This window comes from Diorhabda sublineata, chromosome 7 (genome assembly GCF_026230105.1).
Source record: "Diorhabda sublineata isolate icDioSubl1.1 chromosome 7, icDioSubl1.1, whole genome shotgun sequence".
Lineage (NCBI taxonomy): Eukaryota > Metazoa > Arthropoda > Insecta > Coleoptera > Chrysomelidae > Diorhabda > Diorhabda sublineata.
In genome coordinates, this window is record NC_079480.1 from 5,863,400 (window position 1) to 5,878,875 (window position 15,476).

At 32.4% G+C, this 15,476-nt stretch overlaps 1 protein-coding gene across 3 annotated transcripts in view; it reads right to left on the minus strand.

Moving 5' to 3' along the window:
• Positions 1-15,476, minus strand: part of LOC130446766 (ras-related protein Rab-37-like) — a 70,965-nt gene that overhangs the window by 36,335 nt on the left and 19,154 nt on the right. Inside the window, exon 1 of one of the 3 annotated variants that reach the window (XM_056783206.1) lies at positions 7,832-7,953. The exons of 1 other annotated variant lie outside the window; for it this stretch is intronic. The gene's annotated coding sequence lies outside the window, so the exon portion shown is untranslated. Of the gene's footprint in view, positions 1-7,831; positions 7,954-15,476 lie in introns of those variants that run through there. One more of the 3 variants, XM_056783207.1, reaches the window with a different exon arrangement.

Here is a 15,476-nt window from a genome sequence, read left to right on the forward strand (position 1 = left end):
ATCAATAAGTACCAAGGCCATACGATGTCTGTTTGTGGCTTAGATTTGAGCACACCATGTTTTTCAAACGGACAATTATACGTGGCATACACTCGAGTGGGTAAACCATCCAGTTTGTTTGTGTTAGCTAAAGATGGGCAAACAAAAAATATTGTTCACACTATAGCATTAAGAGATTGATATTGTTTGTTAGTGTTACTGTCGTAATTAATTAATGATATATATAATTTTAAAGAATAAATTATAATAAATAAAATAAAAAATTTTAGGTGTTTTGTTATTTTTATATTCGCTCAGTTTGTTATTTTTTTTTCTACATTAGAAATTCCCTAGAAATTATGTATATGGCAAAACAATGTTTGTCGGGTCAGCTAGTATATAAATAAATGTAAACTACTGTCAAACCGAACGAAGATCAAAAAATATAAAACGATTATTAAACAAGTAATGATGTACTCAGCTGAAACAATGAGACTAACAAAAAAGATGAAGTAAAACTCGAAAGAACGAAAAGAGAACAATGGGACTTGTAAAAACTCAGCGGCGAAGATGTAGTATGGTGAATGGTGATGTAGGAGAGAAGAAAAAAAGTCTATAGTATCCAAGATGATGCAAAGAGATCCCAGTGGTAGAAAAGACGTGGTAGACCTAATACAAAATGGTTAATAGAGGTGGCATATGACTTAAGTAGAGTAGAAGCTAGAAACTGACAGGAAAAAACAGGAAACAGGAAGTTGTTGAAGTTAACTAGTGACAGGTTGTAGACATAGATTATGGGGACTGATCCACCTCAACAAGAGGATTCTAGAGATCATTGTCGTTGCGCAACCCCATTAGGGATGCTGAGCCATTATTATTATAATATATTATAACAAACTGAAAATATATACAGGGTCTATCCTGTATACTTCTAATCTACTTTCACCTGAACTATTTGAAGAAAAAAAATATAAGCAAGTGATTTAACACCACGAACACACCTTATCAAAGATGGAAAAGATAAATACAATTTCTTTATCGTGGAAGCCTGAAAACGAAGATAATTTTTCAATTTTTATGAAATTTATTACTCGCCAAGAACCTCGGCTAGCCGTTATAAATAGAAAATTATTTTAGATGGCGGTATCCTAAAGGCATTCGGAATATTCGGAGATGTCGAGAAAAAAATCGATTCAAAGCATTAACGTCATATTAATGTTACTTTCTTGTTAATCTTCTGAACGTCGGAAAATAGTCAGTTACAATATGATAAGAGCTGAAAATAATCTATTATCCTTCCAAGACACCTGTCCCCTTTTACGAACATCACGAAAATGTTACTTTAAGTGATGTTTTCAGAAAATTTGTTGAGTAGAGAGATTAGCTTTTGAAATATGTAGGTTTGCTCAAATGACATTATTAATATTTATACATAATTCCTCCTAATTAAATAATTCAAATATTATGCGCCTCCAATATACTTTTTCTACAAAATTCTTCTCCGAAAAGTAATTTAAGAATCTTTTATTTCCTCAGTGTTAATATCTACATTGTTTGTAGCGAACTAGGTAGATCGGTTGTAATAACTAGCTCGAAGGAGACTCAGTCGAATACCTCAAGTAAATATTTAATGAATTGATGTGTTTTCGTCTTTAAACTAACCAGAATACTCTATGAACTTCTTAGTTTTTACAAATTTTTCGAGGATATATTGATATCTAGGTAGCCTAGACCAGTTCCATGTATAAACAGAAACCAGAGTTACGCAATAAATTAAAAGAAAAGAGATGTCCACCGAAATTGTGAAAATCGAAAAATTGGAGTTTCGAGCCATCATGAAATACCAGTATTTAAAAGAGTTAAGCACATTTACGAAAATATGCTTAATACCCTTGGTGATCAATGTCCTTCGTATGCGAACGTGAAAAATTGGAATGCAAGCTTCAAAAGAGGTCTATTTTCTATTGAATATGATGACCGATCGGGGAGGGGCAGTTTCTGTGTAAATTCCCGAAAATATCGATGCAGTTCATGACATGATTTTATTAGATCGTCGAATTGGACTAAAACGGATATCTGAAGCACTGATAATTTCATACGAACACGTACATCATATAGTTCAAGTCAATTTGGACATGAGAAAAATTGCTGCAAAATGGATCCCCAAATGTTAGATTGTTGACCAAAAGCGTGCAGGGGTAGAAACATCACATTCGATCTGTGCTCGATTTGAAAACGATGTAGACTTCTTAAACCGAATTGTTACTATGGATGAGACTTGAGTACATTTCTATGATCCAGAAACGATCGATGAAATGGCGACACTCTGGTTCTCCAAGACCTAAGAAGTTTCGTGACCAAAAATCTGCTGCTTGCTTCAGTCATGATTGGTTTTTTTATAAGGGTAGAACAATAACTGGCGATACTATTCGACATTACTGACCACTCTATCTCATGTTGCCATGCAAAAAATTCGTGATTTAGGGTTTGAATTACTAGAACACCCACTCTTTCTCTCTTTCTCTCTTTCCTCAACTCAAAAAAAGTTTGAAAGGTGTGTAGGTCTGGTTTGCAGAGCAGGGAGAAACATTTTTTGAATGGTTTAGAGACGTTGTAGGTTCGCTCTAATAAATGTATCCAATCAAGAGGAGAATATGCTGAGTAATAAAATATTTTGACATTGAAATTTCATTTGATTCTAAAGTAGACGAAGAATTTTTCAATATATCCTCGTATAAAGAATAAAAAAATTACTTAATTTATGTAGAAAAACCTGATTCCCTTATGCTGCGATCAATCCTAACAAAAGTTCTACAGTCGGGTATAATTATACCCGGAAAGCGCTCAGTATATAACCTTTTGGCTTTTAACGAGTTACCAGAAGCCAAATCATACATCAAACGCATGTTGCCATGTTCACTAAAGGTATAATCTATAATATTGAAATTTTAAAAACGATGTGATAATTATTTATGACAATTTTTGAAAAGATTGACAGCAAACTCACATTAACAAATTAAGTTGCTTGCAATTTTTTATTGAATATCCCGTAGTAGGTTTTTTGACGATAGCCTACTAGATGAAAAATAATTAATCTCTTTCAAATTTTTTTTACACCATTAATATGATCTTCGATAATATGTAGCACAAATATTCATTTATTTATTCATTAGTTTTCCAAGAAATGTTTATATCTAAATATCTCCTGTAATAAATGACTATTTCCAATATAATTACACTTATGACAATTTTCGTCAAAATGTCATTACTTCATAAAAATTTGACCACAAAGTTGTTTCATAACTTTTTGAAATTTCTGGTATAGATGGATGTACTTAGGTGATAATTTAAATTGAAAACACGTTGAGTTTTAATTCTATAAACATTAACCCGCATATCTATTGAAATAAATCAACTATAATCGCTCTATTATACTAATAGAATGTTTTATCGAGTAAAAATAGTAGTGAATTATAGTGAAGCGCCTGGATCGTTGAAAACATTCTCTCTTGGAAACCGATCAAAATTGATTGATTTTTAAGAGAATGTATTTAAATATCAAAATCTCCATTTACAAGTTGTGCATTTGGTTTTAAAATCGGAGTGTCTATTGGCATCCTCCACGGAAAAATCCGTGACTCTAGTTTCAACCATAGAGACACGGACATTTTTTAAAAAATGAGCCGAATGAAGCTTTATCCGTGTCTCTAATTTCAACCGTGAATGTTACAATAATAAGCTTTAACTCACGGATGAATACTGTCCATGGATGAATATTATCCACGGATAAATACCATACACTGATAAATACAATCTCCAGATGAAATTAATTTTCATTTACAACGAATTATACAAAAAATTTATTAATAAATAATTTGATTGTGAGAAGAATCTTAGTAAGTCCGGGGCAATTGGATACGGATAACTAGATTAGGTTTGGTTAGGTTAGGTTAGGTTTGGTTAGGTTTGGTTAGGTTAGGTTAGGTTAGGTTAGGTTAGGTTAGGTTAGGTTAGGTTAGGTTAAGTTAAGTTAAGTTAGGTTAGGTTAGGTTAGGTTAGGTTAAGTTAAGTTAGGTTAGGTTAGTTTAGTTTTAAAATTTCCGTGTTTCTAAGATTAAAATTAGACCGCGGTTTTTTTCCGTGAAGGGTGCTGATTTTGGATCATACGGTAAGAATTAGAGACACGAAAAAAAGATTCATTCTAATCTGTTTCTAAATTTGGGGAATCATAAATGAGAAAAATAATTTTCTCTATCACAAAACTTTATGTAGAATGAAGATAATAATATTTAGAATGTATTTTTCAATTTACTTTACAATTGAATTGATGGTTGAAAATAACCACCATTCACTTCTTGACAATAACCGAGGCAATTTTGAAATTCTCGTACATTTCGTATGACCTCAGTTGATATTTTGTTCATTTCTTCCGTTATTCTTTATTCTAGCCATATTATCTATTGTCATATACTTTAGATTTCACAAGGAGTAATCGATAGGAGTCAAATCGGGGATCTAGCCGGCCTTCGATAGTTCCACGTCTTCCAATCCATCTATTCGTTCGAATAAACGTGAAAACCCGGTGGAGCTCCGTCTTTATGGTAGTAAATAGATCGAATCTACCTCATTTGGATGATTAACATAAGGAAAAAGTCTTTGTAATGTAGGCACTAAGAAGTTAATAAAAAAATCTAGTTCAACCTCACCATTAACTGTACCCTCAAAGAAAAAGGGGCCAATAATTTTTTTGTTATTGATGCCAGCTCAAACATTCACTTTTTTAGGATATTGAGTGTTAGCCTCACACATCCAGTGAGGATTTTCTCTGTTCTACTATCTACAGTTCTGTTTGCTGCCGTTTCGTTTAAATGAAACGTCGTTACATCAGAAAAAATTATTTTAATTCACAGAATTCTTGCCTTCTATCAGGATCATCTTCATTTCACTCCTGAACCAACTGAATTGTTAACTTTTTTTCTATTACTATTACAGATACATTCAGTTTTTCGGGATATTGGGTGTGGGATTCATGTATCCAACGAGGATTGTTACGTGACCAGTAGATAAAAAAAATTGGATCGTTTTGATTGTAGCATTTTTCCGTCATTAGGTCTGCAAACTCTTCACGTCTATCAAAATCGTCATCTGACAACTCTTGAACCAATGTTACTTTGTATTGATGAAATTTATTATCACGTAAAATATTTAGATAAATATTTTACTGAACCAGTTTCGTTAAACTTTTTTACTAATTTACTGACAGAAGATCTTGTTGGGATTTCGGTTAGGATATTAATTATTATTAGACATATTACACGTTTCTTCTATCACCATATCCTAATATCATTAAAAAATCAATTGGTTCTTTTGTAGATAAACGATCCATTATGACTTTCAATAAAATTTATTGAAATGTCAAATTTGGTATTGTAGCAGCCATAGCACCTAAATAAAAGTATACAGGGTGATCCATTTGAAATAAAAAAGTTCAAAAAATCATACAAGCCGTTCTCGAGATAATTGAGGCGTTCCATGCATAAAACTCACTCTGTATGTAATACCAGATTATTTGCATCTCCATTTACATTTTTAAATATTGCTGCTGATTTATGTAGATCATTTTTTCCACAAAATTGATTTTTGATTGATTTTTCCCTTATTGCAAAACGCTAAAGTAGTATCACAACCAATGAAAGCATATAATAATATTTTCTTCATAGCTGGTAGATATTTTCTTCTCAACATCTATCTACTCCACAGATTTAAAAAGCAATCTTTTACAATCTTCATGACATTTTGTTTCAAGTGTTTGTAAATCCAATAGGTACATCAGAAATTCTCTTACGCATTTCACAATAATAATTATCTTTCTGTACAGTGATATATTTTTTGACGTGAGCGATCAAAGTTGTAGTATTTACATGTGAAATTATTAATCTCCTATTTTTATTCAATTCTGCTTCACATCTTCGATTCCCTTTTTGTCCATAAATCGAACAATTATTTTCAACTTGTGAGTCAATAAATCATACTGTCGCTCATTTGAAGTAGTTCTCAATGTTGTTATTCCTCTACTTCTTTCTACGATATACTCAAGATTATCCCAATTTTTCCCATATTATATAGTTCATTATTAATGCTGCTAGTCGATGGTGGATGCACTATCCGATGCTGTAATAGAAAACAATAAATTACAATATTGCGTTTTAGATATGATTAATTTTTATTTACTCCAATCAGTCAGATAATAATGAAACGAAATTTTCAATTATCTAGCTTTGTTATTAATTAAACTTGCGTCAGAAATATGTGAGGTTTTCAAGCACAGAATTTTCACTTTTAAATACACAACATGGACTAGACACGTATCACAATTTATAACTGTGCTAGCAAGAAAAAATTCATAGAACGCTGCAACTGTCCACACGTTTGACCACCTTCTCAAGATTCCTAGGACCACTTAAATGAGCTAGTACGATTTGACTTAATTATTAAACAAAATATTTCCATATTTTTTGTTTAAACAACGAAAAAAATAATTGCACTATATAATATTGATAAAAGATACGTATTGTTACAAACTCGTCCACGATATGAACCTTCAAGCTTATCCTGTTCTGTTATAATGGAAGTCTAAAATTTGGCGAATACGCCGAAGCGACGGCGTCTTTGATATTGCCTTCATTGCATGTTTATCTTTATCTGTTTGTTTGTTTATTTTATAGAATTTTAGAGAAATATTTTTTGTCTTTATAAACTTGTTTGTTTAGTAGCTAGAGTTTAGTTTACAATAAAAAATCAAAGTGAACGGAATGAAATAGAAAAGAAAAGTAATTATATAAGTAGTAGATAATTATATTATTATATAAGTTAGTTAAGTCTAGTGTAAAAGTTTAAATATATCAAATAAGTAAAAGACGGTGTGTATAAATTCACCCCGCCGTTAAAAACAGTTAAAATAAAAAACCATCACAGTAGAAAATAAAAAATTCATTTAGTCTCCGAGAGATCCGAAATCAAAACCCTGAAGCTGTGTAGTATGATCTATCTGGTAGTTTCCGATTGTCTAAAAAGACATTATTTGTCACCAAATATCGGTTAACTTGGATCTAGATTACGAGAAAAATTGTATGCAAGCTAAAAATATTGTATTGATAAGTTTTGAACGTTGTTTAACATTGTACAAGGCTCTTGTTATGGTACTTTATATTCCATTAGACAAAAAAAATCGCCAACAATAAACTCACCAATCAACAAAAAGGTTCAATTAGCCACAACGAAAAAGTTAGTTTTACAAATGTATTCCAAATAATCTTATGATTTGAGTGATATTTGGGGGGCTGTTAAATCAAAATAATCAAATTTCTTTCCATAATCTTGCATAGCAAGAGCAAGAACAAGCTGTTACTGTTAGTAAAATCAAAAATTCTTATAGATTATCAAATCTAATAAAATGTAGACGGAAATATTCGTAATAATAATAAACAATTTTTGTTTTATTAATAGGTACTATTTAGTGATAGTATGAAAGAAATCTGTGAAAAAAATATATTAAAAAAATATTATAAATTCATGTAACAATTATATTCTAAGATTATCAATTGCACTTGCAATACATTGTAATTCCAAACAAGAGTAAAATATCTAATAATACTTCGTTGGTAAAATCGCGTATAGATGTCAGAAGTTTAGTCTTGATGGGTTTTCAAAATTTGTACATTGAAATGAATTTTCAACACTTGTAATAAACATATATGTATAATGATAATATGTTATATATGAATAACTGAAATAAAATTAAAAATGTGTATTTCTTCTAAAGATATTTTGTATTTCTAATGAAAAAAATTACCAAACTCTTTTTATCAAAACAACAGATTACCGAAATCCGAAACACCACAGAGTCTGATACTTCAGTCGAAATCTAAAACACACGACACGCTCAAAAACTTTTTATGTCAAACTGATATGCTTCGGCGATGGACTGATCTATCAACAAAGTGGAAACTCTTTTTTGATTTGGCGCTGAATTGATTACGATTTTGCGCCGTCAGGTTGGCATTGGCAACCACAGCTCCGGACTAATGAAAACTAGATACGAAGTATATGGTGAAGCGCTGAAAGTATCAATCATCTCAAGGTATAATGTTGATTCCAACAACACAAAAAATTGTGCTCGATAGCTAAATTGATTAATTTTGAATTAAATAAATTCATCATTGAAATTTTTTTAACTTATATATGTTATTCCAAGAAAATAAAAGAAGCAGTGATGAACGAAGTATTATTTTGATTTGAAGAAATTTGCAACTTTGAAAATTATTGTCCACATTTGAGTTAATATCAAGAATCCGGGTCCACATAAACTGAAAACAGCTTTGGATCAAAGTGTCGAACATTTTGAATATTTTAACATTACATCTACAAGATACAACAATATCTAGCACAATTTTAAACTTTTATTAGACAATCAAACTACCTAATCATTTCAAGCATTTTATTTTTCACTTTTTTGAATATTTTTATTGTTTTTTCTCCGTTTCTTTTTTCGATTTTGGTCTTTTTCCGTCCTTAATCTGATTTTAGTCACATTTTCTATACCAGAAGATTTCTCTAGAAGCCCATCTAAGGATACGGTGGAAACAGACATATGACAATATTGTTGAAACAATTTAAATGTACCAAAAGTCCTCAAGACGTATTAAATGAGAATGCGCTTCATTTTCCCTTTCTTCAAACATGTTACTATGGCAGATAATCTACTACATTCTTAACTAATCACCAAGTAAGTTTCTAAGCTTGTAACTATTCATTAAAGAGAGATTGTAGAATAGCTTTTTATATTTTCAGTTTTGGCAATACAGTTTCAACATGTCAAAAATGCATCCATTAAGTATTTATAATTAAATTTGGAATTAAATACATTTTAAAGCGATGAAGCCCTATCTTACAGTACTCTAATATAATGAATTGAAACTTGCCCGATGTACACTTCACGAAAATCAGTCTTTATGCCTGAAGCTTCGATGTTGCCCATGTACTGATTAATTATCATCATCATGTAACATTCAGTGATGCCTCTTTGAGCATTAATACTTGTTCTCGTTGGATTCTGCATTACTTCAACGATGCTTAAAAGTAATTTTGCGTCAAATTGTGTATTGAAATTAAAAAACATTAGAGATACCGCATCAAAGGACGTGTATAACATGTCTCTGAACATATAACCAAGAAAAAGAGTTCCACTTTGTGGGTTTTTGAAGAGTGAAAGCTAAATCTCACAAAAATTATTCGTAGGAGAAACAGATCGAAGCAAAGGATATATTGAGATAATGCGATACTAGAAGAACCCAGTGTTTACAGCTGATCCACTAATCTCACTCCTTTATAGAATGTCTTTAATTGCCAGAGATCTTCGTCTTCAATTTCGAGCGCTCCCGGGTGTATTGCTCTGATATTTGGGTCCCATGAAGAGTCTGCTCACGTTTTAGCCAGATTCTCAGCTATTTTGTTTCCCTTCGTCCCGGGTGTCCCGGAATCCATTGTAGTGTAAATTTATTTTTCTTGTCTATCTCGTTTAATTTTTCTAGGCAATCCCAAACGAATTTGAGATTTCATGATATTGGAGCTTAGAGCTCTAATGGTTGCTTGACTATCAGACAGGATGATGATCTTCTGTTTGGGATAGTTCCTCTCTAGATTGAGCTGCCTCCAAAAGATCCACTACCATTTGTTACCAAGAAATTTAGGAAACTGTTTGAACAATTGAATTTTTAACGAGCATGGTTGTTGAATTAATGAGTTACTAACCATTTAGCTGATTTGGCACCAATGACTTCATATTGGAGAAAAAGCTATTTCTGTTTTCAATATTGTTTATTATAGTGATAGACGATAGTATAATTATTTGGAAGTGAATTATTTTCTTTTAAGTAAAAAATTATTTTGTATCAGCTAAAAACCTAATTTTATTGATAATCACACTTATCTCATCTTCCGTTGAACATTATTTGGAAGCAGTGAATGAAAAATATTAAAAAAATGTGAAGTGCAAAGAGATGAAATATTTTGAATGATCTCTCATGAAAAACGAAAGTATTCCGGAAAGTTTATCCATAGGATCCTAACCCGGCGCTGGAAGAAGAAGTAACGTCGAGCTCTTTCACTGACAACAATCTCAATTGTAATCACATGCGTTTCCGTTTCGACTTCTCACGACGTGTATGCATTGTACTTTATATACGACAGGAATCCTCAGGATGCCCCCTGACAGGATCCAATGAACGATCAACTTTTCGAGTAGGTAGGAAGTGGATCAAAATAAAGTCAGCTTGCATCTGATAGTGACATCTACTTCAAAGATTGATACAAAAAATGTTAGTTAGCTGGAGCAGGAAATACAAGCACAAAAAGGATGAAGAAACGTAAGTTTCTGTTATGCAGACCGTGTTGGTGACCATAAGGGCCATATTCTAACTTGCTGTACAAGATAATAACCACATTACTGGGCGGAAGGGCGGTAGAGCCGCTTCAGATATTTGGACATGGGGGTTACCCCTTTTCTCTCTTTATCTTTCTCTTCTCCAACTTCAACAATTTATTCGAACTACATCACTAATTTATATTGCTCTAAAATTGTTGAAGATTAAGACAAAAATAATTATCGTTGGAATTTTGATTGTTTTTAATACATAAAATTTTATTGAAATATTTTTGTGTTTAAAGCCTGTCTTCCATAACAAAAGCATAAACTACTTTTTTGCTTCATTCATGATTCTTATTTTTATTTAATTCATTTTCATTTTATTGATTTTTCATATCATTTTTTAATTTATTTCGTTCTCTGTTCATATGTTTATAATGCAACAAGATTTAAACTTGGAATACCCAACTTGACACATTTACGGACGGCTTCTTCAGCAATAATTCAATATCAAGGATAGAGTGGAAACGTTTCATTTTTGTTAATGTCAAAACTCACGTCGTTCTAAATCTATGAGTGAGACGAAAGAATTTGGTATGGTTTGTTATCATGTTGAAGCAACCTGTTGGACAAATTTTATGTCTCTTTTTTGCACATCATTTTGTACACATTCCAGTATTTTACTCAACTGTTTAAAAGAACAGTTTTGTCCACTTTTTTTACATTTTCTTCTGCTTTTAAGTTGCTAGAACGTCCCAACCATTTCGCCTCATTAACAGACTTATTTCCACTTTTAAATCGCTTGTATAACTTGTGATTGATTTACATATTGAAATTTTTTTCAACTAAAAGCAAAACTTATCAATGTATTCCAAACCAAACTTAATATCGCACTAGTTATTCAAGGTTATTCCCAACGATTTCTAGTTAAAAATCATGAATAGATTATTCGTTAATGAAAGGCCTACTTTGGGGTAATACACAATCTGTATTTTATTTAATTTTTTCACGAATTTTATTTTTTATATTAGGTCTTTGTTTTTTCATTATAATTATCAAAATTTTATAAAAATAACAACGTCAAATACGCGACATTCCTCAAATTCATCTACCGTACCTGGATATTGCCGCCGCACGTCGCTATGGCTACTGTTGTACCTGAAACCTTCTAGGGCTCAAATGTACCTAGTTAATATCTCGAGTATATTGAAACTTACGAGTTTTGTTGCATATATGAACGGACATTCTGGACCGGGAGTGAAAGAAGCGCAACAAGCTGGCTAGTTACTATAAATAAACTTTCGGGCAGTCAAGGGCTAATCACAGAATCGGACTTAAATTATTTAGAAAATGAATGGTACAATCTATCGTATACAAGGAAAATAGATTTATTCACAAAATTGTGTGTGAGCTCCATAGACCTATTAAAGATTATCGACGAGCCCAAACGATTTTAAATCGATGCCAACAGAGACAACACGAGGATATATTGAAAAATTCTTAATCTACTATAGAATCAAACAAAATTTCAATCTCAAAATATTTTATTACTCAACATATTCTCCTCTTAATTGGATACATTTATTACAGCGAACATGCAACGTCTCTAAGACATTCAAAAAAATGTTTCTCCTTGCTCTGCAAACCAGACCTCCACAGCATTTATTACCTCCTCGTTGGAAGAATATTTACGACCTTTTAAACTTTTTTTCAGTTGAGGAAAAAGATGATAGTCGGAAGTTCTAGTAATTCAAACCCTAAATCACGAAATTTTTGGATGGCAACATGAGATTTGTACCCAAGTCTCATCCATAGTAACAATTCGGTTTAATAAGTCTACATCGTTTTCAAATCGAGCACAGATCGAACGCGATGCTTCTACCTTTGCACGCTTTTGGTCAACATTCAAACATTTGGGGATCCATTTTGCAGCAATTTTTCTCATGTCCAAATTGACGTGAACTATATAATGAACGCGTTCAGTGCTTCAGATATCCATTTTAGCCCAATTCGACGGTCTGATAAAATCATTTCATGAACTGCATTGATATTTTCGAGGACTGACACAGAAACTGCCCGCCTTCCCGATCGGTCATCATCTTCAATGGAAAATTTACCTTTCTGAAGCTTGCAGTCCAATTTTTCACGGTCGCATACGAAGAACATTGATCACCAAGGGTATTAAGCATATCTTCGTAAATCTGATTACCTTTTAACCCTTTTAAATACAGGTACTTGATGATGGCTCGATACTTTATTGCGTAACTCTGGTTTACTTTTTTGACTTCAAACTTTACACTGACGATTCTAATAAGTTATTGTCCGGTTGCTTTGGTAACGCAATATTTTTATTATGCATGGAACTGGTCTAGGCTAACTAGATATCAATACATCCTCGTTAAGAAATATTGAGGTAAAGAGGGTAAAATCAAAGAAATCCATTTTTGGAGCTTGGAGTTTATTTAGTTTGCCTATGGTTAATTGCGATAATTGCGCTTATGATTTGGATTTTTTGGTTACACTGATAAACTATTATCAACGATTATTAATATTTGTATTCTTTGTATATATTCCAGTACAATAGTTCTCCTCCTCCTCTGTGTTATTGGTCCAATAAACGGCCGGTTTCAGCCTAGCTGGCAAAGGCAATGGTTTTTAATTTTATTTATAATTGAAGTTTTATTTATAAGTAAAGTTCGAATTTGCAAGTATTCTAGTTTCCAATTTTAATTTGAAGTACAGTCTTCTTTAAATTATCTATGCAAATATCTGCAATAAATTCTCCTCTAATCATAAGTCACAACAATACACAACAATATTACATCCGACAGTGGAAGTGAAAATTTTACTGGTAATGACGATGAAATTTTATCAGACTTTAGTAACATTTCAATTGTTGATGACGATCCACCTGCATGAAATATGATAGGCGATACATTTGAGGATACTCGACCTGATAATGAGCCAGAATTCCCTGGAATTGCAGGTCCAAATCCTGATATGTTCCTGATGAAGACGTTTCTTTTACAAAGTGTGTAGATGCCTTCTTACCAGGTAAAGTGTTTCATTTTATTGTGCAATGTAGGAATACGAAAGCTCAATTATATTTTGCAAATCAACCACATTTAGATTATAAAATTCATGGTCTACAATTGCGCGATGTTACCACAAAAGAATACTGAATACACTGCTTACACCACCACTACCTTCAGTCTCTGAAGACGGTAGCTTGGTTTTCAAAACGCGCGTCAAACAGTGTAATTGTGAGTGTTGGTGTAGTGGTGGTGTGAACAGTGTATTCAGTATGAATATCGCAAACGGTTCCAAAATTTCCAACTTACAACAAAAGAAATTTAAATATTCTTTGGATATCCACTAAATATGATCATATACGAATAAACGAATTAGCTAGTATGCTTACAAAAACTTTGAGTCCTACTTAAGATTAAAAAGCTATACACTCCTCAACAGCTTCTAATCCCCTCCAAGGCAGAGATGCTCAATTTAATACAGGAGAGAGCAAGAGCAAGAGAAGAGACCAGAAACTTGGACAGCTTAGAGCATAGATGAAAGATCGCCGACCCTAACTCTGTTCTAATGATACTACTGCGGAAGATGCTCTTCCAGATCGTAGCTTGGAAGTGCAAGCCTGTGAATCAGCTACCAAGGTACTTCTTTCCTGAACACTACAGCATACCAATATCAACAACCATCTCCACGCGGCAGGGATAACTCGACTTACTCGAGTGTAATAAGTTTTACCCTCTTGTGTTCGATTTTTACAAGAGAAAAGAAAAAATATAGAAGTATTTCGTGCTATACAGTCAGTCCAGTGGACTGTACGTAATGAATCCACTCGAAAGCGTGGAGAGGCGCAAAAGTTAGCTGGTTAGGTTATGACATCAGTATTTTGGGATACGTTTAATATAATATTCATCGACCAACTAAAAAAGGGACAAAACATAAACAGCAACTATTATATAGTGTTATGTAAGAGTTTGGTTGGCAAAAGGCGGGAAAACGGTCCGATTTGAAAATGAAAAAACTACTGTTCCATCAAGACAATACACTGCGTCACAAATAAATGAAAACGATGCATGAATTGGGCTTAGAATTGCTTTCGCATGTACAGATCTGGTCCCTACACCTCAAGAGAATGATCGCTGGATAGAAGAGACTAAAAACGAATCGTACTATAAAAATGTTGTAGAAAAATTGTATTACCGCTGTAATCGATGTATCATCCTCAAAGGCAACTATATTGAATAATAAAATCATTTTGTATCTAATATAAATAATTTTTTCTATGCTAGCCCTCAAATTTCGCAAACCCACCTGTTAGTTTTAGATTAAGTATAGTATTTAACTTGCGGTAATGGTCATAACTGAATTAAGCCGCCATGTGCGGCTCCTTGTAAACTTCATTTGAGTGGGTTATGACCTACATTACCACTTCTAGTTAAATAGTATATCATTTTTCTTGGGTACAAACTACCCTCTTTCATTTATAATTTCAATATGAATAGATGTTACCGCTGAAAGTTAAAAGAAAAATAATATAGTTTCATATATAAAAATTGATTTCATAATTACGTACAAAATAATTGAAAAAATTTATTCGATAGTTTAGGACCTCAATGTATATGAACATTGAATTAAAAAATAATTTTTTTAATGTTTTTTCTATACACACATTTCCCATAAAACGTGTTCGGACCAAATTGGAATACACGTGCTCGTAAATTCTCCCTTCACGTGTCCTTACCACTTTCTTCGATCAATTTAGAATCACTTCGACAACATACAACTACTCTCGTTCTATTGAACGAATCAAAACACTCGCATACAAGATAATTGATAATCGATTACACGACGAAGCTAACTCCTCTCGAGCAGAGAGGTGAGAATCAACTGATTGGTTTTCTCGACTGTATTTTCTTTTTTAGATACTCCGGAGGGAAATTAATATCAGAGTAGTGCGCTTTTGTTTTACAATAAAATAAAATTATAGAATTCCAATTTGTACTTTATAATTTATAAGTTCAGAAATTCACGCTTTGATACTTCCCGAACA